The 26,459-nt window shown below is 43.7% G+C and overlaps 1 long non-coding RNA gene across 1 annotated transcript in view; it reads right to left on the bottom strand.

The window, feature by feature from the left end:
* Positions 1-10,923: 10,923 nt before the first annotated feature.
* Positions 10,924-26,459, bottom strand: part of LOC138249958 (uncharacterized) — a 153,019-nt gene continuing 137,483 nt past the window's right edge. The window contains exons 2-5 of the long non-coding RNA XR_011194869.1: positions 22,203-22,382; positions 14,307-14,369; positions 12,075-14,179; positions 10,924-11,441 (exon numbers count right to left, since the gene is read on the bottom strand). This is a non-coding gene — a long non-coding RNA (uncharacterized lncRNA). The remainder of the gene's footprint in view (positions 11,442-12,074; positions 14,180-14,306; positions 14,370-22,202; positions 22,383-26,459) is intronic.

Genomic DNA, 26,459 nt, shown 5'->3' on the forward strand with positions numbered 1-26,459 from the left:
TGCGCAGCCTGGCATCCTGTTTGCATCTGCACGTAACGTAACTTCTCTATTTATCTGTGATGCACATGCACCCCTGCAATGGATGCTTGGTTCATGTGCTTGCCTGTGAGGTGCGCATGTTCTTCATAGTCTCCTCCACTTACGATGAACACTTATGACCTCACTGTACAATGGCATTTCCGTTTTGTGCGCAGTTTCTATTCGCTAATGTGCACTATATTATCTTAACCATCCTTTTATTTGTGTTTTATACCATGGTACATTTCAATAATGCACCGCGTACTGCATCAACACAACAATAAACAAAAGTCGAAACCCCATTGGTGATTTTTACTTCATCCCATTCTCAATCTTACAGTGTTAATATGTACATCCGCCTCGTGTTGTTTTTACCTTCAACATATTGTGTTGTTCACATGTACAATTCTTCCTTTAGTGCATCTACTCCTCCATTAGTATTTTGGCATTCAAATGGAACCGTGGCATATTACTGCATGCATTAATCAGTGAATATGTTTTGTTTCCAAGCAACATTGTTTGTATGCCTACACTGACTATGTAGTTTAAATATATGTTCTATTAACTCATGGTTGTCTAGTGGAAATGTAAGTCCCTGAAGCGTTGCTAACCCTTCTGCTAAATCTTCTCCCCTTTCTTACTTTTTCCTGTAGTCCTATTTTGCTGCTTCCTATTCTAAGATGTCCTTATACCAGCTGTTAAAAGTATGTGACCTCAGAGGCAACTCCTCTGCTATGGTGGAGTAGCGTCATCTCTCCCCCCCCAACAGTAGGAGCTGCAAACCTTTAAAAATAATATGATAATAAACTAGGGGCCATGGGGGTGATGAGCACTGAGGGGAGCGTACAGGGCACTCCCCTCAGTTCGCATGTATGTTGGGCCGGCCGCCTCGGGCCAGCCAAACATACATGCGTACAGGGCTCTCTCCAACCCGGCACAGAGTTGCTGGGTTGGAGAAAGCAAGCCCAGGCACCCAGTGTGCGTTGGAGCGCCCAGCCAGGGCACTCCAACCAATCATAACGCTGCATTGAGTAGTGTCATGATTGGCCGCAGGGCAGGCTGGGAGCCTGTGCCTGGAGTGCAGCGGAGAATGGCGGTGAGGTTCAGCTAAGTTTTTAAAAAACATTTCTATTTTATTTTTGTTTTCTTCCCCCGCCCGCCACTTTGCCCAGTCGCCAGCCGCGACTGGGTGCCCTCAGTCTCACTCAGTGTAGTGCTATACCCGTTTTGGTCAATACCATTCCCAATACCACCATTTTTTATTGCATTTTACTCCATTTTGTTTTAGGAAGTAACCCACAGAGGCATTGCTTATTTGTTGTGTGCTTCAGGGCAGCAGCAGGTCACGTGTAAGATGTCAGCTACTAGTTTGCTGCATCTCGGACAGTTAAAGGGCTCCCTGCGTGAATTTTCCTTAGTTTAAGTGGTGTGAGGGAGTAATGTATAAATAGTCAAGCTGAATCATTTTAAAACAAGTATTGTTGGACTTCAGTTTTACCCTTTTATAAGCTATACCACTTCTCCCTTGCAGTTCCTGCAACACTAGAATATAGTAAGAACTGGCCTGGTCCTTTGTTGAATCACTGCTTGGCATCTGCAAACGTTATGAATCTGCCTCTTGGATATAGATTAGCTATACTTCAGATCCATCCATCCTTCTACTCGTCATCCCCCTAATTTTCACCCTACCTCTTGCAACATAAATCTGCCGCAAATGTTGGCCTCTCTTAATAATCCTAGCTGCTCCAGACCATGTCTTACAGACCATTTTTCATCGGCAGCTGGGGAGCGTTGCCTGCATTTACTAGCACCACCCACGGCAGAGGGGCGGCCTTCACGTTTACCGCACCAGGAGACGCGTAAGTCAAAGCCTCTGGTCCTGCTTCGTGGGACGCACCCAAGCGCGTTCCTGGCCAAAGACCAGGCCAAGAGTGTGCCCGTCAGGCTGGCTGGGCCACCCCTTTAATTTGCCAGAGCCCCTCGAGGTACTGCCTATTGTGTGTTTTATTTTTTATTTTATTTTTTATTCTTGGGTTGCTGGGCTCACTCTTGACTTATTATTAATGGGTAAAACGAAAGCCCTCCTACTGCTAAAGCTGGTGACTCTACCTTAGATGGTTTCACGATGGAAGCAGTGGGAGTTCTTAACAGGGAGATTGAGAGTGCAGAGCATTGTCTGTCTGCCACTGCAGCGTTGGCCTCTAATACTTTCTTGTCCTCAAAGTCAATTAACCCACCTCCCAATGTGCTTACCAGTAACCCCCAGCAAGTTATCCCGGACTCCCCGTTATGTCCTGTGGAGCATGTCATTGACCAGGGGCAGACTTATAGTCAACCTATAGTATCACCTCTAGACAGAGCCCCGCATGGTTGCCCACCCAATAAAAAGAAAAGGTGCCAGGGTGTAAAAAGAGGTCTTTCTTCTACTACGGCCACATTGAACTGTGATGGGGCTAATAATTATGCTCATAGTAATTCCCTTTCCTCTGAGTTTTTGACTGTTTTTCAAGATAACTTGCTTGGAAAGTTAAGTGGGCTAATGCATGAGCTGCTCTCAGCGATTATAAAAAGGTTGGCATTCAAGTCAATTAGACCTGGCGCTACGGAGGTTCACTGATCCCATCATTACCTGTGCCGAACCAGATTTTGGTGGATTCCACCACACACGAAGGTGGTCCCGGGCCCACTCTAGTTGAATCGGCCACCCTTGGAGCATCTGAAGTATAGTCAGTCACTATATCCAAACCAGATTCTGTTATATCTGTTGCCATTTCTGTTAATGCCCACGGCCAGTGCTCATTGGTCAGCATAGCCAGTAGCTCCAACCAGTTAATCAGCTGATTACTCCATCACTGACCTGCCCCAAGGGGAATAATGCTGGGACTGCGGGTGATCATGTGACTATTAATCTGCCACCAGCTAGCTGCCCTTATGTTGCAATTTTGGTTAACGTTCCTCCTTTGTCATCTGAGCAAGTGAATCCCTGGAGGCGTTAAAGAGCAAAGTTGTTCACTGACTTAGTATGAAGTCTGTTTTCCCTGCTTATAGAGCATGCTCAAATATTGATGGTTAGAAGAGTTGGATGCATTGGCCCGCTAAGGAAAAACGTTTCTGGGGATTGTATTATTATAGATTTTAAGCATCCCAGTTTGGCAGGAGATTCCTTAGCAAGGTCAAAGGTAATTACTTCATCTGCAAGGGGTATAATGTTGCTCCCTTTGGGCGTTTTCTATCATCTTCTGCAGTGTAATGAACTGTTAGGCAATAGTACGAGCGTTAACCAACAGCAGCCACCATGTGATTTTTTGTGTGCCTCACATTTAGTCACGTCCACTAGGCTTCAGGCACTGAGTTCATTGCAAGATAACAATTGACTCGTGCATAGTAGGGGCTCTCCCTCCCATTGTGGTGGAGTGAGAAATGGGGAGGTTTTGATGAGCTGCGTTGTAATATGCCAAAATCCTAAATGGTCACCCATTACTGGTCTTGGGGGCTGTGTGATGGAGAGTAGTGGGGCCTCTGAAAACATTAGTGAAGACAGTTGCAGTCATAATGTACAGCTGCCCGTGATACCTCAAGGGAGTATTCCCAGTAAGGAAGTCAGAGGGGCTTTAAAATTTGCCAAATGGAATAATTGTGGGTTTCAGAATAAGTTGGGATCAAAAGAGTGGCTTCGTTTCACGGGGGATTTTGATATTATTTGTGTGCAGGAAACATGGTGTGCGAATCCAACCCACATGGAGGATTTCTCCTCGCACTTTCTGTGGGAAGTACATTCTCAAGTGTTGCGGGCAAAAGGGTACTAATATCTAATAAGCTCTCTGTTATCATTAAAAGGTTTGCTACAGTAGGTCCTCATACCATGTTTTTGTGGTTAACTTCAAAGGGGGCCTTAAAGTAGTGTTGGTCAATTTTTATAACAATGTATTTGATACCTCGCGGAGTAAAGTGGTCCATGCCCTGGATTCGGGCTTAGAAGCCTTCTTATGCCTTATTCATTATAATTTCATATTGTTATGGGCTGGAGATTTTAATATTCAGCAGTGTCCTTTTCTGAGAGCAAAATATGTGGTCACCCTAGTCTGGATGAGGATGGAGACATTTTTGCCGTAACGACTATGGGACTGCTCTGAACATGGTAATACATAAATACAGCTTTCTCATGTTGAATTGTAAGCGGGCCCTCATGGGGAGAAGATTCCAACATTCATTGGTAGAAATGCTAGTACTAATATAGACCATGTCTAGGTATCAGCTTCTGGCCGTGATTGGGCCAGTATCCCTAATAGTATTCTTACTGTGCTAAGTGATCACAATCTCATCATGTTACCCATTTTCTTTTTGGATTAGCATTTGCGAGGTGTCCGCTACAAGTCTGACTATTACTCCAGCTAGGCCTAATGGCATAAGGGTGAAATGGTCAAGTATAGAGCCCAACAGTACCTTGTGAGAAATAATAACCAAGAATCCGGAAAAGGTAAAGTATTGTTTGGGGAAGATGGTCTACCATGGGAAATTGTTGTCTAGTTTCAACCAGTTGTATGAACTCCCTGCTGACGCGGGCCCCAAGACCGACTAAAGCTAGTGACCGTAGTTGGTTTGACCACACATGTACCCAGGCATCCCAGCTCCTGAAAATGCCCTTACATAGTTCCCTCAGGGACCCAGTGGTAAAAAGGTCACTTTGTAAATCATATAAGCAGGTTCTAGCAGACAGGAAGACGTTTTTACAGGACGAGGCCTGGGATAAATTGAAGCAGGCTGCAGAAACAAAGGACACCAAGTTAATTGGGGATACAGTTAATGCCCCTTTTAAAAAAAATCTGTATTCACAGAGCTTAATTCCCTTATCCCCTGCAATGCTAGGGTTGCCCATATTTCAGCTATTTTTAAACAGGATCAGGTGTCTTGCAGTTTAGCTACGCGTGCAGGGCTTCCTACCTGAAATCCCATTATTTTGAATATTACTATTGATAAGGTCTTTTCTGCCTTGAAGCTCAGTGCAGCTGGCAGGGTGCCTGGCACTGATGGGGTCCCATCAGATGCCTTTATAGCAGCCAGGGAGTTTTGGGACCCTATCCTGAATAGGGTTATTAATGCGGTGGCTGAATGTAAGATTCCTTTATCTTGGGCTGTTTCAATTATTGTACCTATTTTTAAAAAGGGTGACAAATCAGATCCCAAATGTTATCGCCTATTTCTTTCCTGGATTCATCTATGAAATTGATGAGTGGGATTCGTTTAATGAGGCTCGAGTAGTGGACGCAGGATAACTCCATTCTATCAGAAGCCCAGTTTGGATTCAGGAAGGGGCTAGGAACGGTTGAACAGTGTGTTAACTTGGATTTGTTGATTGGAAAATATACAAGGGCCAAGCCGGGATCCCTCTATCTCTGCTTTGTCGACCTGTTTTATCACATACAAGTGGTGTGGTACATTGTGACCCACCATAAGTAGTTTGATCAGCAGTATACTGTCATGTGTTCCTAGCAGGACTTCTCCCAGTTGATGCCCTCATCCATGCACTGGACTGCATACTGTAATTGTGTTGCAATACAGTGTATCTCTATGTCAGAGAAATCCAACCCATCCCTCCCGTTCCAGTTTTAGCCCCCTGTAGTTTGACTCTGCTTGACTTGCATGCCCAATCTAGGGAGGTCAGCAGCCGGTATAATTATTTTTAGGCAATTTCGTGAAACTGGAGGGATGGACTCCAAAAGCACATATAGGCATTGTGGAAGGGAGACCATTTTTGTAAGTGATACCCTGCCTATCACAGATAATGACAATGTGTTCCAAATGCTACATAGGGTTTCAAAGAGGTGTGCCACTCCGCCACTGCTCTACCCATATTCAATTTATGCCTGTTTTCTGCATTGTGTGTCCCTTGGATGTGACAGAAGAGGAAGCAATCAATTCTACAGATAATATGTGCTTGCCACAGAAATATGGTGCCTCATAGACATAACTCACAAAATTACACGTGACAGTTTGACCAGCAAGCAACTAGTGACTATGGAGGGAAAAGGGATTTTGGATTTTATGTCTTGAATGTTCTTCATTAGACTAATGGATATCTCATGATGGGAATAAATGCATAGTGCCAAAGGCGACCGAACTGTCATTGCCAAAAGTATGAATTTAAAATATTTATACTTCTGTTGAGTTTCATACATAACTGTTATTCAGGCTTTGGTTATGTATATAGAAAATCAATAATTATGTTTACAAAAAACGGCTTGCTAAAGGAGTTTATAGAGTTTCAAAGACTTGCACTCAGACATTATGAGGTTCATTTTCGCTTAGGAAAGAAACTAAGGATTCAAAGTGGATTACAGTGAATAAAAGTGAGGAGTTTTCAAGTTGATTGAAGTGAGTCAATAGTTGATGCAGGCGAGAGATGTGGGCTATAGAAGGAAGCAGGCAAGGGGGATGGGTAAGCCATTAGCAAGGAAACACAGTAGTTATGTGGCCCAGGAGCAAGAGTGTTTCAAGTCCATGTATCTTTTGAAGAGTAACGTTTTCAGATATTTGCAAAGATCTTCTTGACGCCTCTTTTGGAAAGGGGTTCCAAAATGATGGGGCAACTGCTGATAGGGAGTGGTGGCTAAACGTGTCTTGCATTTTCGTTTTCCAGTTTTAACAGTTATTTGCTCCATAAGTACTCTGTGTCCCAATCTTCTGACCCTGATCGTCCACCAAATGAGAGATTGCATTTTATGGAAAACCCTTGATTTTGGGACATGCAGTAGGGTGGCGTTTCTGTATTTGCTATATGAATTTTAGACAACTTAAGAAACTGTTTTTTTTAAAGACAGTATGGTGGCGCTTGCAGCTTTTCTCGTGTAGTTGATCTATGCCGACACAAAATCAGAGACTTTACTTCATTAGAGAGGGGTTGAAAATATTATTTATAAATTTGTTAGCCAGTCCTACGATAAATACAGATCAGCTGTGCCTACAAATAAGATATGATAATTCACCACTTATCAATAAATGTATTGAGTCCTATTCTCAAAGTCAGGGCATGCGGCAAAACATTAATCCATAACAAAGGAGCCCTCTTTAAAGTTTTTCCTAACTGGAGAGCCCTCCTCCAGGTATCCACACCAGTGGTGACCAAAAAAACTCTCTGTGCCTCAGGGTTTGGCTGTTCACTGCCAAATGCCTTTGCCAGATTTGGTACCAGAAACTTAGGGACTTGGCCTACGACTAACAGGAGGGGTTGCCTACATCCTCCTATGAATGAGAGAGCACAGAGAGCTCAGAGACTGCTCTCGAGGGGCATTGAAGGTGGCCTGCATGAGGAAGATAATACTCAAAAGAAGGGGGTTGTGAAGGAGCTGATGCAAGATGAGCCGAAGACCTCTGCTTCTACATAGGATCTGCACTGCTCTGCAAAGGTGAGGTCCAGAAATCCTGAAGTATCCCTGCAGTGGAAGTGAAAATGTGTATCCTGTGGATCGTCCAATGGAGGAACGCATGACCTACAAGTTCTGCTGCAGAACCAAAGCACCAAGCAGTCCTGTTGCACTAAAGATCAGACTACACCCCACTGTTGCTGTCAAGAAAAATCAAGAATACCAGGGCACGAGGAGGAATACAAGTTGCAATATCCATTGAGTCACAACCATCGCAGCGCGTCTGCAGCCTCCTCAACTTCTGCTGGCTACCTCAGATTAGCTCGAATCTGCACCAGTGTTGGCTGTGCTCCAAGCAGCAATGCTGAGGTAGAGTCACTACTCCCCTTGTTCCATGGGATATGCAGGGCAAACCGTGTTGAGATGCACGGCCTGCTGATGATCACAGAGAAGGCCTGCACCAACAAAAAACGAAGTGAGACAATGTCTAAGCTATTGTGAAAACAATGGACAGCTGAGAAAGAGGGGGGGGGGAGACTGCTGTCAATGGGGATTGTCAGAAATGGTGTCTCTAGTTGGCGGTGGTTTGCACCCTGTCCAAGTAGGGACCCTCACTCTAGTCAGGGGAAGGGAGCCATATAGCTAAGATAACCCCTGCTCACCCCCTTGGTAGCTTGCCACAAGCAGTTGGGCTTATCTGAGAGGCAATGTGTGAAGTATTTGTACACTCACAGAGCAACACAGTGAACACACTACAAAAGTACTCCACACCAGTTTAAAAAAATATCCACTATTTATCTGAGGAAAACAAGATCAAAACGACAAAAATCCAACATACACAAGTAAAGATATCACGTATTAAATGGGTCTTAGTCCATAGGAATCAATGGTTTTATCTTTTTAGCACAAAGTACCTGGGATGCGTCAAAAACAAAGACAATGCAGGCCACAGGGCAGGGAGGTGCCAAAAAAGCAAAGTGATGCGTTGGTTCTTTACTGCGCTGGGGAGGTGATAAATTGATTCTTTCCTCATTGTAGAGGAGATGCATCAGTTCCTTACTGTCAGGGGAGGCGAGGCGTCGATTCTTTACTCTCAGGAAAGGTGATGCGTTGATTTTCGGACATGCAGCCTCGGTTCCTTACTACGGCAAGGGGTCGATGAGAAAGTGACACCCCGGGGAAGATGCTTGGAAAATCCAGATGCGCTGTGGTGATGGAGCTGCAGGGAAACAGTTGCTGCATTGATTCTACAGCCACAAGCCAGGCGCGTCAATTCTCCAGACACAGGAAAGGCGCTGCGTCGATTTTTCTGCAGTGGCATGTCAGTGGGTGGATTTTCTTCTTCAGGTTACCAGCTTCCCCTTTCAAAGGACCAGGGACTGCAGTTGGCACCATCTGGCAAGTCAGGACTCTCAGCAGAAGAGCCTGGGCAAAGGCAGATGACGTTTTTGATGTCCCTGAGACTTCTTAACAGGAGGCAAACTCAGTTCAAGACCTTGGAGAACCTTGGAAAGCAGGATGTAGAGCGCAAAGTCCCGTCCTTTCGCTCCCAGGATAGAAGCAGCAAGCAGCAGGCCAGCGCAACAAAGCAACAGGCAGACTGGCAGTCCCTCCTATGGCATCCAGCTCTTCTTCCTGGCAGAATGTCCTTAGTCCAGAAGTGTTCTAACTTTGTGGAGTCAGAGGTCCAGTACCTATACCCTTCTCTGTCTTTGCAGTAGGCAAACTTCAAAGAAGAGTAATTTGCTTCTCACGGCTAGCTACTTGATGGAAGACCTTGACTGCCTGGCACAGTGACCACCTTTTCAGGCCTATATCACCTGTGAAAGAGGTGTCTGTCTGTGGCTGGGCAGAGCTGCAGCACACGAGGTGTACGCGCCTGGATATCCACTCCGGTGACAAGCTGCACTATAAACATAACACTCGATTGATTGATTGATGAGGTATCCTGCACAATCCAGCTTCAAGGACTTCAAGGACATGGTCACTATTATAGATGCTAATGGGGAAGATGGATACCTGCAGTGAAACAACCATGAATGTGCAAATGAAAACTACACCAGGTGCATATGGTGGGGGTATACCCTTGGTGGTTATTTCTTCCACAAAAAGTCCTTCATGGTTCACATATACTATCAGATCAGGGAACAAAAGCACAGGCAGATTATGATTTGCCCAAGATCAAACAGTTTGGTAAATTGGAGACCAAATAGTACTGCTGGTTTCAAAGGCTATTACTTTACAACCACATTATATTTTGGTGAATAGACAACAAGAGAGGGTGCTGTCTACCCACTATCTGTGAGGTAATTGGCCTTCCTGTGTTTTTAACCACAAACTTATGAACAGCTTTTGGTTGGTTTTAGGTTGATTTAAATTTCTTCAAAACTTGAACAAAAAATAGGATCAAAGGAATAGATTCAAATGGTCATCGGCTAAGAGCACACGATCTGGCCAGATGAGGAAGGCAGGGTTGAAAGCAATGATTCCTGCTTCTATAGCTTCCATAGAGCACACCAGACCACTACTGGGGTGGGAATGATGGGAAAAAACTCAAGGGACTACCCTTCCCAGGGAAATGCCACTGTATTGTAGCCTCCGCATAAATTATTAATTCATTAGTTATTTTAAGCATATTTAGGAAAAGCAGTAAAGAAAGGATCTGATGTAAATTCTAGTGGTAGTGTCTGCTTACCCTAGAGGCTTGCTCACCTTGTTAAGGGTCCTGTCAGGGTGTTTTTATGGCGCTCGCTTCCTGCATTGTGCCTATTTCTAAGACACACCCCTCCATTCTTTCATGTAATGGAAAAATAGGCAGAAGTACATTGTGAGACACTCCTTTTCTGTAAGTCCTGGGACAGTAGGTGGCTATATATTTTGAAGGGACCTGATTTAAATGAGGAGGTTATAGAATTAAACCCCATAATTAGCTCTGTGACATAATCCCATCTGCTGCCCAATGAATGTCTTTTGATCTTTCAGTGCACACACATTGTCTCCGCACGCACTGTTTACAAGCAAGCAAAGAGTCTACACCAGCACAAGGTACGAACCAATTATATAAAATACCCGAAAATATAGGTTACAAAAATGAATGCCACAACGAATAAATGCCATTGAAATGCTTTTGTGTCTGTTGAATTAAATAACTATTTCACATCCTAGAACAACTGAGTAGTTTCACTGATAAATAATATTAAAATGCATTGTAACAGGAACAATAGTACATCACATTCTAAAGGCTGTAGAGATACATAAAGAAGGGACTAAAATAAAGCACGCATTATGCCCACAGCAAAATGACTGCCAAAACCAAGGTTTTAAACAAGTAAGATAAAAGTTTCCAATAATTGTTAACACACACATCAAGTACATATATGTAAAACAATTTAAAAAAATTGTTAAGTCCTCTAAGAAATATCCAGAAATCAACACTTCCATGTATAGTTATCTCTGCTGAGGAGACCTCAGAGGTGACAATTGAAACCATTACACAGTCATACAAGCAATTTCATTGACATTGGAACAGAAGGGATGGTACGCTGGTAGTGTGTACGCTATTTAAAATATTTCAAAATTTAAATATTTTAAAAATGAATTTGATTAAAGTTCTCAATAGGTGAAACATATAGGACAAGGAAGATAAAGGCAGAACATTTTAAAACTGCAGATAAGAAAACTGCGCACATTTTCCATAGTATTTTATTCTGAATCTTGAAAAAATAGTAAGGTACACTATTTTTTTAAATAATATTTGAACATTTCAAAAATACAGGAAAATAGTCAAATTTGTTTTTAATAAATGTACAGCATAGAAGAAATCATCTTACAGTGATTCTAGAGACCTCATGAGGTGCATTTAAATTTACAGATGAGGAAACAACGTTTTTTAAATGTCAGTTTTCGAAGTAAGGCATTTTAAAACATGTAGATATGAATAAAAGATATGTTTAATACAGCAAAATATAACTATTTTTTCTGTAAATGGTAAACCATGGAAACCTTTGAGGAGGAAAAACACATTGACTCAAGAAGAGGAAATATGTCATTAGCATGTAAAGACTATGGGGGTCATTCTGACCCTGGCGGTCTTTGACCGCCAGGGCGGAGGACCGCGGGAGCACCGCCGACAGGCCGGCGGTGCTCCAATGGGGATTCCGACCGCGGCGGTAAAGCCGCGGTCGGACCGGCACCACTGGCGGGCTCCCGCCAGTGTACCGCGGCCCCATTGAATCCTCCACGGCGGCGCAGCTTGCTGCACCGCCGCGGGGATTCCGACCCCCCCTACCGCCATCCAGATCCCGGCGGTCCGACCGCCGGGATCCGGATGGCGGTAGGGGGGGTCGCGGGGCCCCTGGGGGCCCCTGCAGTGCCCATGCCACTGGCATGGGCATTGCAGGGGCCCCCGTAAGAGGGCCCCTACATGTATTTCACTGTCTGCTGCGCAGACAGTGAAATACGCGACGGGTGCAACTGCACCCGTCGCACAGCTTCCACTCCGCCGGCTCGATTCCGAGCCGGCTTCATCGTGGAAGCCTCTTTCCCGCTGGGCTGGCGGGCGGTCTGAAGGCGATCGCCCGCCAGCCCAGCGGGAAAGTCAGAATTACCGCGGCGGTCTTTCGACCGCGGAACGGTAATCTGACGGCGGGACTTTGGCGGGCGGCCTCCGCCGCCCGCCAAGGTCAGAATGAGGGCCTATATTTAGTGCATTGGAGAGATATCATGCATTTTAGGAGATAGTGTATAGGGAGGGTTGGAACCCTAGGGGACAGGGTGCTTAAAGCAAAAGATCGTAATTATATAGTATCTGCAGTTGAAAAGGAAGTGAGGGAGACAAGTTGAAATACTAAAGAAAATGTGCAACATCCAATAAAACCTCAGGTTCTACTCTAAAAATTCTGAGTGCTAATATTCCTCAACAGGTAGCAGAAAAACTGCCTTCTATGCCACATTTTACAAGAACAGTAAATAAAAAAGAGACATCAAACCCAAAAACTATCTCCCAAAACCACTAACGTTTTCTGACATAGAAGTTCCTGACCCTTTAAAGCCAACACATACTAAGGAAATCTTCATGCAATATGACAATTAAAATAACACCCAAAACATTCTAATTCTTAGTACTATAAAAATATGCTAACAATTTAAAAAGTATAATTTGGATGATAGATGGCAGATTTAAAGTGTACCCACCACCCTTCATCCACATTTATAAAGTGTGTGGCAGCATTCAGAAAAAAACAATGTCCCTACTGTGCATGTTCCTACCTGATATGATTACTCAGATATGTACAGAATTATTCAATTGGATTACCACAAAACAAATAAAACCCAACATTCAAAAACTCTACTAGACTTCGAACTCTCAATGATAAATGCAATGAAAAAAAAAATGTACCCAAAAACTTTGCTATAGGGGGTCATTAGGAGTCTGGCGGACCAAAAAGGCCGTTAGCCAAACTCCTGCCGTCAGGTTGCCGCCAGTGCAGCCGCCTTCCCGCTTATCGGATCAGTGTTTCCGCCCGCTGGCCCAGCAGGAGAGAGCCTACAACATTGACAGTCTCATAATTGAGCAGCCAGCAATGCTGCAGTGCATAAGGTGCACCAGCACTAGTTGCTCTGTTCAGTGACTGAACAGCGCAACAGCCTGGCCATGGGGGCCCCTGCACTGCCCATGCCAAGAGCAGGGGCCACCCTGCACCCCGTCTCCGCCAGCCCGTACATGGCAGTGCAACTTCCATGTAAAAGCAGACCGAGAGGGGGGTCTTAATCCCCAGAGCTGCGCTGCTTACAAGCACCGCCTTGGTGGATTAGGACTGCCAGACCCTCCTGTGGAGGAAAACTGGTGGTGCAGCCAGTCCGACCAAGGTGCAATCGCCATGGTTGTAATGTGGCAGTCGGACCACTGCTTTGCCGGCAGTCAAACCACTACCGCAACCCTGGTGCTCTCAAGGTCAGACCGCGTCATAATGAGGCCCATAGTGTTATTTTTTTCCACTTTGGGCAGGCTATGTAGAAATAAAATTGGAAAACAAACCTAATATAGAGTACATGACAGGCACCAAACTTCAATACAAATTTAAAAAGTACACTCTTGTGTTTGTACTCTCCTCATCAAGTAGAGGAACATTATAATACTTTATGCCAAAGTAATTATCATTCTCCACACAAGAAATTGACTGAATTTTTAAATTACTTTGAGGAATATTAAATCAGGTTACAGAAGGCAACCAAAATGTCAAATTAATTGGTAGAACTGCTAGTCGAGCTGCTTGACCAGAGAAGCAAAAACAAAGAATGTGATTGCGGAACAATTTCAGGGTTAGATTATTTAGAACTTATTGTGTTTATCCTAGCATACTAAAATATTAACATTAACAATTCTTGCAAATTACTAGCATAAACATTAACCAACATGTTTACATTAAACAAACATGACTACTAAAAACAAATAACATTATTACTTGTGTTTTACTTGCTTGATGTCTTTTCACTGAGGAATAAAATGTATCCAGAGATAAAATCTTTTTTTCAGCAGCATAACACCATCCAAAAGGCTCGGAAAATCATATTTCCTTAAAAACGCTCTACAGAAAGCCATTAAAAAAAATAAAAAAAGCATAGAAAATCTTTTTTTTTAAATTGTGAAGAAAGGACTCCAGCTCGCTAAACAATTTACCATTAAAAATCTTGAAATATAATAAAAATAACAAAATATACTCCCGGGAAAGTTTAAAGAAGAAAAACCTCTAAGGTGTCGAAAGCAATCAGACCATCATGTTGTATACCATGAGTTCAACCTGTAAATGAAAAAAGATGTCAGAACATGTACACTTTTTGTAAAATTACAAATTTTACCATCCATTATTTAAAAAAATCAAACTACTTAAAAATGAATGTTATTAAATATTTTTTTAATGTACTTACTGGAGCTGAAGACCATAAGTCCATCCTTCACTAGAGCCGGGGCGGCAACTGAAGCAAAACATTCTGAACCCAATGAGAATGGGAAAAAAGGTTCAACAAATTAAAATAAAAAAGACTGACAACATATTGAAATACATTAAATGATATATGGAATATGTTTTAAAATAATCAAAAAAGGTATTCGAAATTCTATACAATTGCAGAAATAAATGGGACCCATAACTATATGTTTTTAAGTTTAAATAAGTGTTTTTTCTCATACAGTGAAAACATGTTTAAACACAGATATTACTTTTTTAACTAACCGAATCGTAATTAATACGTTTAATTTTTATATTTTAAAATTAGCACTATTATCTCTGTTTTTATCTTCCCTTATACAGGCTCAAAATATGAAAATTCAAATTAATAATAATTTACTAATAATAATTTTATTCTCCATGTCCTTAAAATTGCAATCTACTTGGAATTTGTAAATACCACACTACTTCATGTTTCTCACAAGAAAAACTATTCTGTTTATCATTACAGGTCGAAAGCCTTATAAATACTGATGTTTATTTATTGTATTACATTACATTAAATATTTTTTTTAAACTAATTTCTTACCTCCCCGACAGGTAAAGAAAAATATAGATTGTTTAAAGTTTTTATTATTTGATTTGCAATTTATGTTTAAATTGAATAATTAAGATGTTTTATGGAAATCTAGATGAGATTTTATTCCTGAAAATAGAAATAGTGTTTGTGTTTAAATTATTTGGTTTTCAAAATGTAGTCAAAATTGTATCAAATACTTATAATTCGCAAACACTTGGACCCTCTCCCCTAAATTAATACATACGAAAAACACTACACTGCCCACTAATATTTCTTACAATCCCTACAATCCCCACATACTAACCTTACCTTTATAGGAAAATGCCTGCACCCTACCCAAAACATATCCAGCTGAACCCTAAAAATAAAAAATCCCCAAAATTGATATATCCTTCCCTATCAACATACATACACAAAAGTAATACACTACCCACCAAAGGTGCCTATTGCTCCTACGCCCTGTGCCTAAGCCCTAACCGACATTTAGTCAAAAAATGTCTACACCACCAAATAAATACCCACCCCGAAACCTGAAAATAAAAACCCAGGCACTGAAATAATAATCTCCACTATGTACATGAGTACACTAAAGTAATATACTACCCGTCTATCGGCTATCACCTCCTACATTCTGTCTAGAAAACCCAACACACAGAACTTTATTTTTTGTAAAAATATAAATGACTACAGACAAAAAATACCCACCCTGAACCTTAAAAATAAAAGAATAAAAACTGAAATAACAGCCATCCTACATACATATGTATGGAAAAGTAATACACTAGCCCAATAGGGCCCCATCACTTCATCAGCTCAACCCCCTAAGACCCACAACACACACTGTAAATAGAAAAAATTAAGCACCTGCGCCCCAAAAAATGAAGACAGGCCTTAAAATGTAAAAGTAAATAATCCTAAAACTGAACTCTAAACTTCCCTTACTACCCCTAAATGCAAACCATCTCTAAACCGCCCCTACTACCTCTAAACTCCACCCATCACTGAACCCTAAAAACGTAAATTACCCCTATACACCACCTATCCTGAACCCTAAAAATCTTACTACCCCATATCCCACCTATACTTAAACCCTAAAATCGCCTTACTATCCCTAACCTGCACCCATTCATGAACCAATAAAACTCATTAGCCCTATGCGTCACCCAGCCCAAAACCCCAAAAAACCCTTATTTCCCCTAAACTCCACCCTTCCCTGAACCCTAAAAAGTCCTTAGTACCACTATGCACACCTATCGCTAAAGCCAAAAAAGACTTACTACCCAAAACTCTACCCATCCCTGATCCCAAAATAAGCCCTTGTGTTGTGTGACACATTCAGCCAATCCTTCGTTTTCAGGCATCCCACTGCTGCATTATGCGACTTGTAGGTTATTTTAACATTGTATGTAAGGTCTGGAACCCGCAACATGCAAAGTGTTGCCAACAAAATGCCAAGACCTTCTAAAGGAATCATGGATGACATAAGTGCACCCAAATGCTATGTTTTACAATTTCACAAATTGTTTAACCCAATTCCAATTATGTTACCGTTTGATCCAAATCTAAAATCAATTCTAAACCTGGTCCACCTGTTTTGTGGAAGGGTGCTATTATATTCACATCAGGAACAGAAGCATTGCACACTTTCCAACAAAACGTAAGTGGATTGGAAAAATGGGAGTGTGAGCAGCAGAGTGTGTGTTAGAACATACAAGAGTGTATGGGTGTGGTTGATTGTGCTAGTCTGCTGCTGACACTGGCATACTGGAGGCATTGCTTAATTTGAGCCCGTAGTTCCTGGTAGGACCCACTGGCACTCTTTCTTGAGGTCAGGGCTTATTTTCAATTGTCAAACTTTGACCCAGATGAAGGGAGCAAAGGGGGAAACGGGGCGAAAGAGAAAGATGGAAAAACAGTGTCAAAGGGACAAAACACAGACAAGAGAGAACCTGTACGAGTGGGAGAAAGGGGCAGGTAGGATAAGCTGGTGGAAGAAAAAGTGCATGTGGTGAAATCAAGATAAAACAGCCTAAGTATTTGGTGACCCCGATATTCAGCAGTGGTGCCAAATGACATCTGAGAAAAATGTGGGCCTCTGCACTCATCCTAGTGGTAGTGACTAATGGTAAGGCTTGGCTTATGGAAGGGGGCACCCAGGGCTTATATCTGGGAAATCTTAACCATAGCAAAATGCAGGCTCTGGCATACTGGAGGTTAACTCTTGGAATATGAGGGTACCCATGGAAAAATGCTCCTGAAATTTTGGATGCCAGCTCGGATAGGCAAGGAGGGCAATCGGCTATCTGCTGATGGGCCTGTGCCCAATACCAGCTGGTGGGCCTTTTTTGATGAATTACTGACCCAAACAGCCTAGGCCATTGTCACTGCAGGCGTACAATCTGCAAATTGTTGCAGCCTTAGCATATGTGTGCTGAGCTACAGTGTCGGAGGCACTAAATGCATATGAATTCAGCCAGGCTAATGGTCACAGGCAGAATGGCAGTGGTCTCTGTCACAGCATGAGGTGTGCCTGCCTCTGACTCTCTCCAGGTGTGACCGAGGAGCTGCTGCTTTGAACCCAGTAGCATTTTGCAGGTATAGAGGACGAAGGGGGAGAGGCGATGACTGGTGAGGCAGTCGAGGGGATTGTTTATTCCTATCTGTCCCCCTCCTCTCATTCCACGGAACAGGCCACTGCTTGGGAGCTGCTGCTGGAGTGCACCATTGCTGGGCGGGTATGTTTCACCTCCAGGAAAGGTTTTCTGAGGGGAAGGAGCGCATGGGCGTCAGTTCACCAAAATGCTAGGGGTAGTATGACATCACATGCAATTTGACCTTTTCTGTGACTTACACACACATGCTTATACATACCTACACATTCACACACTCTCTCTCACATAAACACTCTGTCACCCGCAAGTATGCATACCACGTAAATTTGAAAGCATGTTTTACTTACCTTAGCTGACCGATAGGGTCATTACAGCGAATGATACTCCATTTTTTATTACTCCAATGGTGAATATTCTTATTCACTATTTGTATAATAAAGGAATTGACACAATACCAATAAAGGTGGATCCCAACCGACGTCCATTAGGACGAGCTACCGCTGTGTTCCAGGCACTGGTTTTGTTACCTCTAAGGCCAGGGGTCGCAAAGACAGTGCCTGGTGGTCACAGCTGCGACCCGTGAATGACGCCCATGGAGGAGCGGGAGGGTTGAGATATTCGAGAGGGGCTGGGGCAGGGGCAGGGGACAGTGAGTGGGGAGACATGTTTTACTACTCCCATGCTCAGCACCGGTGCGTAGGGCTGTAATCCCTTGGAATAAATGACAAATGTCATCCTTTGGCATAGATATTCAGGGCGGCTGACCCTCACTTCAAAGAGGCCACACAGGAAAGGCGCATGTTACATGGCACGGGTGATGATCTGAGATAAATGAATCTCTATTAATGTCTGCTATGCTTTGCCTGCCATTTCTCATGCCTTTTAGCCAAGAGGAGTGTAAGTGTGCAGGTGAGGAAACTGACAACATTTTATTTTTCATTTACAAACTAGCACATTTCCCTTTGTTTGTCTGAACTTAAAAATGGTACCAAGTGTAAGCAAAACAAAAACAGCAGTACCCTTCACCAATCTCTTAGCAGTGAAGGACCTCTCTAAGTACTGTAAGAAAAATATTATGATCATCTAAAATGCCCAGTGTAAGGACAAAAGGCAGCTTAAGTCTGTGCAGCGTCCTGATTTCCAGTATAAATTAACCAATCTGCAGCAGACATATAGGGAAGGCTGCAATTAAAAGTGAGTTCATGCTAACTTTTGCTAACTTGGAGCTTTCAGCATATTTTCCCATTGGCATATTCATTTCCAGTGTTTCTTCAACAATCCAGGAATGTTAGTATTTTGTAAATGTGGTTATTTTTCTATATGAAGGTATATATTTACTTCTTTTGGGAAATTCAATGATATGTACAGCTGTGCAATGAACCAAGGTGCACAGTAAAGTACAATGAGTTACTGACACAAACATTCCTTTGAAAAAACCTCTGGGGACGGCAGAAGGTGAGTGACACCTCTGTAATGTGCATTAATGGCTCCTCCCTCCATAACATTTAACCAGCTGCAGTTTAAAAACAATGTATTTTGTGATTGTTCCTACAATCCAACAAAAAATAAATCCTGCATCCTCAGGTCATCCCAGCTTCTGGCCATCCCAGTTGGAGTTAACATTGATGTGTACCACACTGTTTGCTATTAAATCACACTCTCTTTAGAGGTCTTTCAAACATAATCAGTTTTAGTTGATGAATTTGAGCAAATACTCTTAAAAAATTACAGTTTGGGCACTATTTCTCCTCCTTTTATATTGCCTGGGTTAGGAAAATTCCAAATCTTCCCCTAAGTTGATCTTTTGATTTGACCATTGTTAAAATGCAGTTTACCACTCGGAAGCCCGTGGTACTTGGCTGGAGGAAGATCTTCGAAATTCTGGTAGTGAGTGGGAGTTTCAGGGCCTTAAGGTGAGCAGAATGTATGTGGCGCTTAGGTGGAAACGGAAACCTTAGGGAAACATGTGGTACACATGATCGCAGTTACTGAGGGGGAGAAGGATCTTCCAGGTTCAAATACGTAGGTAGGTAGGCAGAATAAGCAAGACCTACAAGGCCTAAGGGTGAATAGGGCCATCAGGGGACCCACAGGTGAGAGTTTGTGCAAGGACCCCCGAAAGTGAGTAGTAGTGCTAGGGTTCTGAGACTGAGCAAGGCTCTCAGGACCTAAGAATGGAAATGAGCTTAAGGGTCCTGAAGGTAACTGGGTATTTTAAAGACCAACTGATGTTGAGTAAGGGCCTTGAGGCATGAGTTAGTGTAAGCAGAGCTCACTGGTCCCTGAGGGTGTACAGCCTTCTCCAGAATGTAAGGCATTATCCTCTTGGGGCCTACTGGCCACTGGGAATTAAGGATCCCTGTGGATGAACAGAAACTTTAGGGGCAGGTGGCAGACAGGACATTCGGGGACCTAAGGGGGAGTACCGGCAAGGGACTTAAGGGTGTGCTGCAGGTTCTGGGACCTGAGGGTGGGGAAAAATTATAGCCCTGAACATGAGTGTAAGGAGATCTGTGGGTTATCTGCATGGAAATAATTGTATTTCCAGTCCTGACTAGAGTTACTGGCCCTACAACCTTTAAAAACTTTTTAATTATCACCAAATGTTCACACCACGATCATAACTAAATGTTTTGCAAACCACTGCTTTCTGCAAATCTGGGCCACTGTTTTTACTATGGGGACTATTTGCAGTCTCAAATTGACCCTGTTTGCAAGTAATTCATGAAGTTAGGGAGGCACCCCATGGTAAGGGGGCACACATGACAAAATGCTGGCCCTTTCATACTGGAGGTCATTTTCGAAAATTGTGCCAACTATGGTATATTATCCATGGCAGAATTCTACCCATTCTATTCATTTCCATGTTGTTGGCATTCATGGCATTTTGGGGGCACCCATCACAAAATGCTGGGCATGGGCATACTGAATGAATTAAGGGGGGGATCCGGGGCAAAAGTCTGGTCTTAGCATACTGGAGGCAATTGCTGACATGTCAATTTTTAAATAAAAGGGGTCAGCTTCTGGGGACGTCGGCTTCCTGCCCTGTCAGAGCCCATGGAGTTTTAGGATACTCGTGGGGCAGCTGTCCATTAAGGTGCGCTATTTGACTTCGATTAAAAAAAAAACTGAGCGGTAGAATCTGTTAAACACATCTAGAAGTCGCCCAGCTCCCTCAGTTCACCCACTTGCTGAAATTTGGAGTTTTGTGCCCTGCCACCTTCAAAGATCACCAGCCATCACTGAAATGAATGGTATTATCCAATATAACAATGGACAAAATTGCTTACATTTCTCGAGCGCATATGCCCGCCGAATATGCCACCTGCAATTATTTCCAATTTATATTCAAAATTGGTCATGTGACCTGGGCCCAACAATTATTTTGTGCACTTGGTTCCCATTGAATAGAGATCTGTTTACTTAATACACCATGACCTTTGAGTCCAATCAATATAACCTGCTAGTCACACAGCTGGCGAGGCCCGTTGTCTTCATTTACTCAACGGCCTGTAGTTTCCCGCCCCTTCTACTTCGCCCCCGGAGAGCCCCGCGCCCCAGGCTCCCCAACCCTTTCCAGCACTGGAAGTCTTTCTGAGCAAAGTGAATGAACATAGAGCAGCAGCTTCCCTCGCGCCGGGCCCCTCTCAGATCAGGCCAAGCAAAGGGCTGCAAACAGGGGGCACTGAGCCGGACTGGAGCATTCTCTGTCCGAAAGAGGGGGCCGAGGCGGCTGCCGGGCCACGCTCAGAAAGGAAGGAACAGGGGTAACCAAAGCCCTTACCCAAGCGCGGCTCTGGGTTGAACTCTCCCGTCTCCTGACAGAGGCAGAGCAGCGTCTCCTCCAGGTCGCTTTCAGGCGGGCCTGCCGTAGGATTATTCCGTGTCAATGATTCACAAGGGCCGGGTTCAAGGTTAACGCGATGCATTTCGAGTTACACAGCCTAAACAGGCAGAACGTGGAACTGCCTCTTCACGCGGCTCTCTCTGCCGCCCTCCCCCTCTCTCGGGCTTGAGTAGGCTCTGCGAAGTGGGTGGTCTCCGACTCCGAGGCCTGGGGCTCCTAGTAAGCGTTTGAGGCAGACCCTTTTCTGAAAAGCTAAAGGCAGTGCAAGTGGGGGCGACGATGCACGGGCGTTTGTAACTGTGTGGGAAGTCTAAGGGTGCATTTGGCCACAGTGGCAATACGAAACTTGAGCAGAAATACAAGGAGCCCCTCCCGTCCCCGACGTATTGTCTGTGCTCTGCTGAGGGGGCACCATGGAGCTCGGGCCCCAGTTCCCTGCACCGCGAGGACCTTTGTTACGGCAGTGTGTGGCCAGTCTCCTGATACATATGTGTAGGGTGTGGTACATAACCAAGCCACATTTATAAAAGTGTGAGGGCCTGCGAACAACAAGCTAATCAAGAGTAAAACATTTTCTAGCCTACAGCTTCAAGAATTTTCAAATCCGTTTAGGACATGGAGGTGAGGATTATGCTTTCTTTTACTGTTCCAAACAGCAGCCAATAAAACAACAGTAAAACAAAAACATCAATACCCATGATGTTCAATAATATTGTCACATGGCCCAACCATAACACAGGACCTTAACCTATAAAACCTATGACCCCAAATGTAACTTCCTCTTTCTTTGTGATATTTAGATAAGAACCAGAGCTCAGTAGAAACAAAACTCCTTACAGATTAACAGTCCATGATCAGCCAATCCGAAGTCCAGAATACCACAATCCGATCTCAAAAGGTGCCAGGACATGATTGAACACCAGCGGCTTCAGCAGAAAAACGGATGTCCATAGATCTGCTTTCTTCAGAAACAGGAATCAATAGAACCAAACGATCATGGCGTCTTCTGATCCGATCCTAAAGATAACAAAAAATTGAAGGTAATACTTTCACTAAAATTACCGATACTCAAATATGAAACATCTGCATAGAATCCATAATTCAGGGTGGGCAAATCCAAAACATTCAACAGAATTAATCACAGAACCTTCATGAATGAAAACCAAATACGGTTCATAATCCTCGCCTCCATGTCCTTAATAGAATTGAAAAGTCTTGACGTGCAAGCTAGATTTTTTTTTATTCTATATCAAGACCAGAGGCCCCGATTATGCTTATTTAAAGCTGCCCAATAACCACAGTCAACTACCGGTTTGGGATAGAATTTCCTAAAAGTAGATTCTGAGGACCAATCCGCTTCTCTCATAATGTCCTCCAGACGAGAGCCTAACGTGTAGGTCTTGGAAGTCATTGCTCCCCTAGCTGAATGAGCCCCAAATTTAGTAGTGTCTATTCCCGCTTCATCCATCAACCATCTCATCCATCTGAACACAGTAGCAGAACTGGTTAAAAAGGTTTCTGCAACAATATTAACGATTGACCCCTAGAATCTTGTTTGATATCAACTGTAGCAGTTTCATAATCCTTCTAACATTGAACTACACACAACTGTGGATTTTCAGGAAACACAGGATATGTTACCAACCTGAAACAGTTTTTCATTCTTCTAGTGATGTTAAACGTAACTCCTTCTGGAGAGAAGACTCTCACTGCCAAATCTAAAGCCCTAACGTCCGACACACATTTACAAGAAATGAGGCAAAGTAACATAGTTAACTTTGCTGAGATTTGCTTTCAGGAAAGATAACGATTAGATGGCCATTTGTCTAAGAACCTCAAAACTATATCTGTGTCCCAAAGGGAAGAATATCTGGGTTTAAGAGGAGATGACATGCAAATCCCTTTCATTACTTTGCAAACTAGTGGCTGTTCCCTAACCGTCTTACCTTCAATCTGTGCGTGACCACAGAAATGACTGACCTGAAATTATTCACTGTACGATAGGCTAGGCCAGAACCTGCAAGTTCTGCTAAGAAATTAAAAATCATATCAATATTTGACCCCACGGGATCGATACTCCATCCGACACCATCTCCGCCAAGCTGAGGCATACCGCTTATGAGTGCCTGCAGCCCAGGCCTGTTTGATGAAACCTACAGCCTGTTGCGAAATGCCTGGGGAAGTCCATCTTGACCTGAAACCGTCCAAACTATCAACCACAGTTTTCTCGACAGGACCAAGGGATGTTGAAGGCCCTCCGGACTCATCAGAAGATTCTGACGAGGCGGAATGAGAAAAGGAGGAGTGCAGGTTAACAACAGAGCTACCGGGAACCAAGACTGAGCCACTCAAAGAGGGGTTAGGAGCACAATGTCCACCTTTTGTCGTCCAGCCTGTGACAGAACCCTGGGAATCATCATGAATGGCGGAAATGCAAATCCCCAAAACTGACTCCAATCCTGAAGAAAGGCATCTGTCGCTAGAAACAACGGATCCGGTTGGCAACTGAAAAAAGTCAGAATCTGGAAACTGAGATGGGAGGCAAAGAGATCTATGTTGCAAGGACCCATTTGCAAAAGGATTTGGTGAAAAAGATCCTGATCCAGCCTCCAATCGCTGGCATCCCTCAAATACCTGGAGTTCCAGTCTTCTATGGCATTCCTAGACCCCGAGAGATAAACCGCTGTGACACTTGGACGGTGGTTGAGACAGTAATGCCAAAATTCCTTGGCTATTTTGGCTAAAATTCTGGATTTGGTCCACCCCAGTTTGTTGACATATCTCAATGGTGAGATATTGTTCATCCTCAATAAAATACAACAATCCGACTTCCAAGGGTAAAGACTTTTTATGGCAAATTATCCCGCTAGGAGCTCCAAACAATTTATGCAGAGATGCATCTCCGACTGGGACCAACGGCCTCTGTCGCAATCGATACGCAACATGCTCCCCTAGACCCACTGACTGGCATCCGATTTGATTACTATGTCTAGGTGAGATCCGAAAATGGCTGTGCTGCTCCAGGCTTCCATATGATCCAACCACCAGTGAATTTCCATCTTCATTCCTCTGATAATGGAATCTGCTCCTAATAGGCCAGACCCTTCAGAAGATGTTGAATTTGTAATCTCTGGAGAGCACTATTGTAAAGAGGGGCCGGGAAGATGGCCTGAATGGAAGAGGACAGAAGTCCTACTATCCTGGCAATCACTCTCAATGACACAGTCTGGTTGGCTAAAGCAGACCTCTACTCCCTCTTGATGTTGCAAATCTTTTAAGAAGGGAGAATCAGCTGGGATCGGACTGAATCTATCTGGAACCCCAGAAAAGCTATCACCTGGGAAGGATTCAACAATTACTTCTGTTAATTGAAAACGAATCCCAGGTCCTGAAAAAGTTGAACAGTCCACGATAAATCACTCCGGAGAGTCTGAGCATCCTGTGCCATCAGCAAGATGTCATCCAGATAAATTATCAAACAAACCCCTTTCACTCAAAGGGACTCCACCACTGGTCTCATTAGTTTAGTGAAGCACCAAGGAGCTGACGACAGGCCGAAAGGGAGAGCCTTGAACTCTAGACACTGGCCTCTCCTCAGGAATAGTAGGAATCTTGTGTGAGGAGGAAATATGGGAACTGAGAGGTAGGCGTCTTTTAGATCCAGATGGACCATCCAATCGCCCTCTAACAAAATGTTCCTCAGCATGTGAATTCCTTCCATTTTGAAATGTCTGTATAATATCCAGTGATTGAACTCTTTGAGGTTTAACACTAGACGATGACCTCCACCCTTTTTGTTTACCAAGAAAATAGGACTGATGAAACAGAAAGGGCGAGAGGAGGAAAAACCCACTGCTCCTTTGTCGAGAAGGGACTGAACCTCTAGATCTATAATAGACTGATCTGCTAGGGAAAAATACATTGGGGCAGGAGCCAGTGTTTGTTTCGGGGTACTGAAAAACTCCAGCCTGAGGCCTATCACCGTCAGAAGAACCCAAGGTTCTCCTGAAATCAGTTTCCAATTGTGGAGGAATGAACCCACTCTGCCCCCCCAACATCACCTGAGAAGAAGGTATGATTCTTACTGGAATATACAGCATCTTCAATCGCTCCTTGTTGTTCCCGTCTGGGACCTCTGTGAAATCTGGAGCACCCTCCACGGGAGCGGGTGGGGTAGAAGGTGTTATCTGCTGATTCTCCATACCAGCCTCCTCTACTTCTGGGGTAGTAGGCTTGAGGGCTCGCAAATAAATGATCCTCGGACGGGCATACACCCTCCATAACGATCGGCCCTGAGAAAAAGGCCATGTTTGAAAACCTTTTTAAGGGTCATCTGTGCCTTGTTGAGGGAGGAGTAGGTAGAGCAAAATGTCGATAATTCTTTAACGAACGGTACTCCAAAAAGCATCCCATCCGCCGCAGGACCCGCTTTCTAAGTCACTAAATCATTTAGTTTCGGATCAATATGCATCAGGAAGGTCCATCTGCATTTGGAAGAAATAGCACAGTTAGTATTGCCTAGTTGGTAGATGGCTCTCTGTGCCCAGCCAATCATTATATCAGTGTCCACCGCTGCGCCAGACTCTCTGGAGTGGAAAGCAAATTCTAAAATCTTGATTAGGGGACCTGACATGTCCATAAGCTTGTCCTGGCAGTTACGCCACACCCTGTCTAAGCCCTTCTTCGGGTCTTTAGAGAATTTCTTCATGAACATCACCATAGTGGGATCCATTTCTGGGGTGTCGGCAACTTTACCCTCTAAGTGTGGCCTGGGGCATTCCGCTCGAAGGTAGGCTCGAACCTCCTTATCAAAACTCTTGCATATGTGAGATTGTACATACTTAGCTACTTCCGGAGAGGGGACCCAATTGGATGCCCTGAGGTGAATAATCTCAGTGGAGTAAAAATCAAGAACTTTAGGAGGTGAAACATGTTTCTTAGTCCTTTTGCTGGGACCGGGAATATCCGGGCATCTGAATCTGAGGAAGAGTCAGTATCAGAAGAGGATGGTGAAAAAACAGCATCTTTTTTACTACTACAATTATGTTCGCTGGCTCTTTTGTGGCGAAGTCTATCTGGGGGCGAAGTGGGCAT

The sequence above is a fragment of the Pleurodeles waltl genome, chromosome 8 (genome assembly GCF_031143425.1).
Source record: "Pleurodeles waltl isolate 20211129_DDA chromosome 8, aPleWal1.hap1.20221129, whole genome shotgun sequence".
In the NCBI taxonomy this organism is placed as follows: domain Eukaryota; kingdom Metazoa; phylum Chordata; class Amphibia; order Caudata; family Salamandridae; genus Pleurodeles; species Pleurodeles waltl.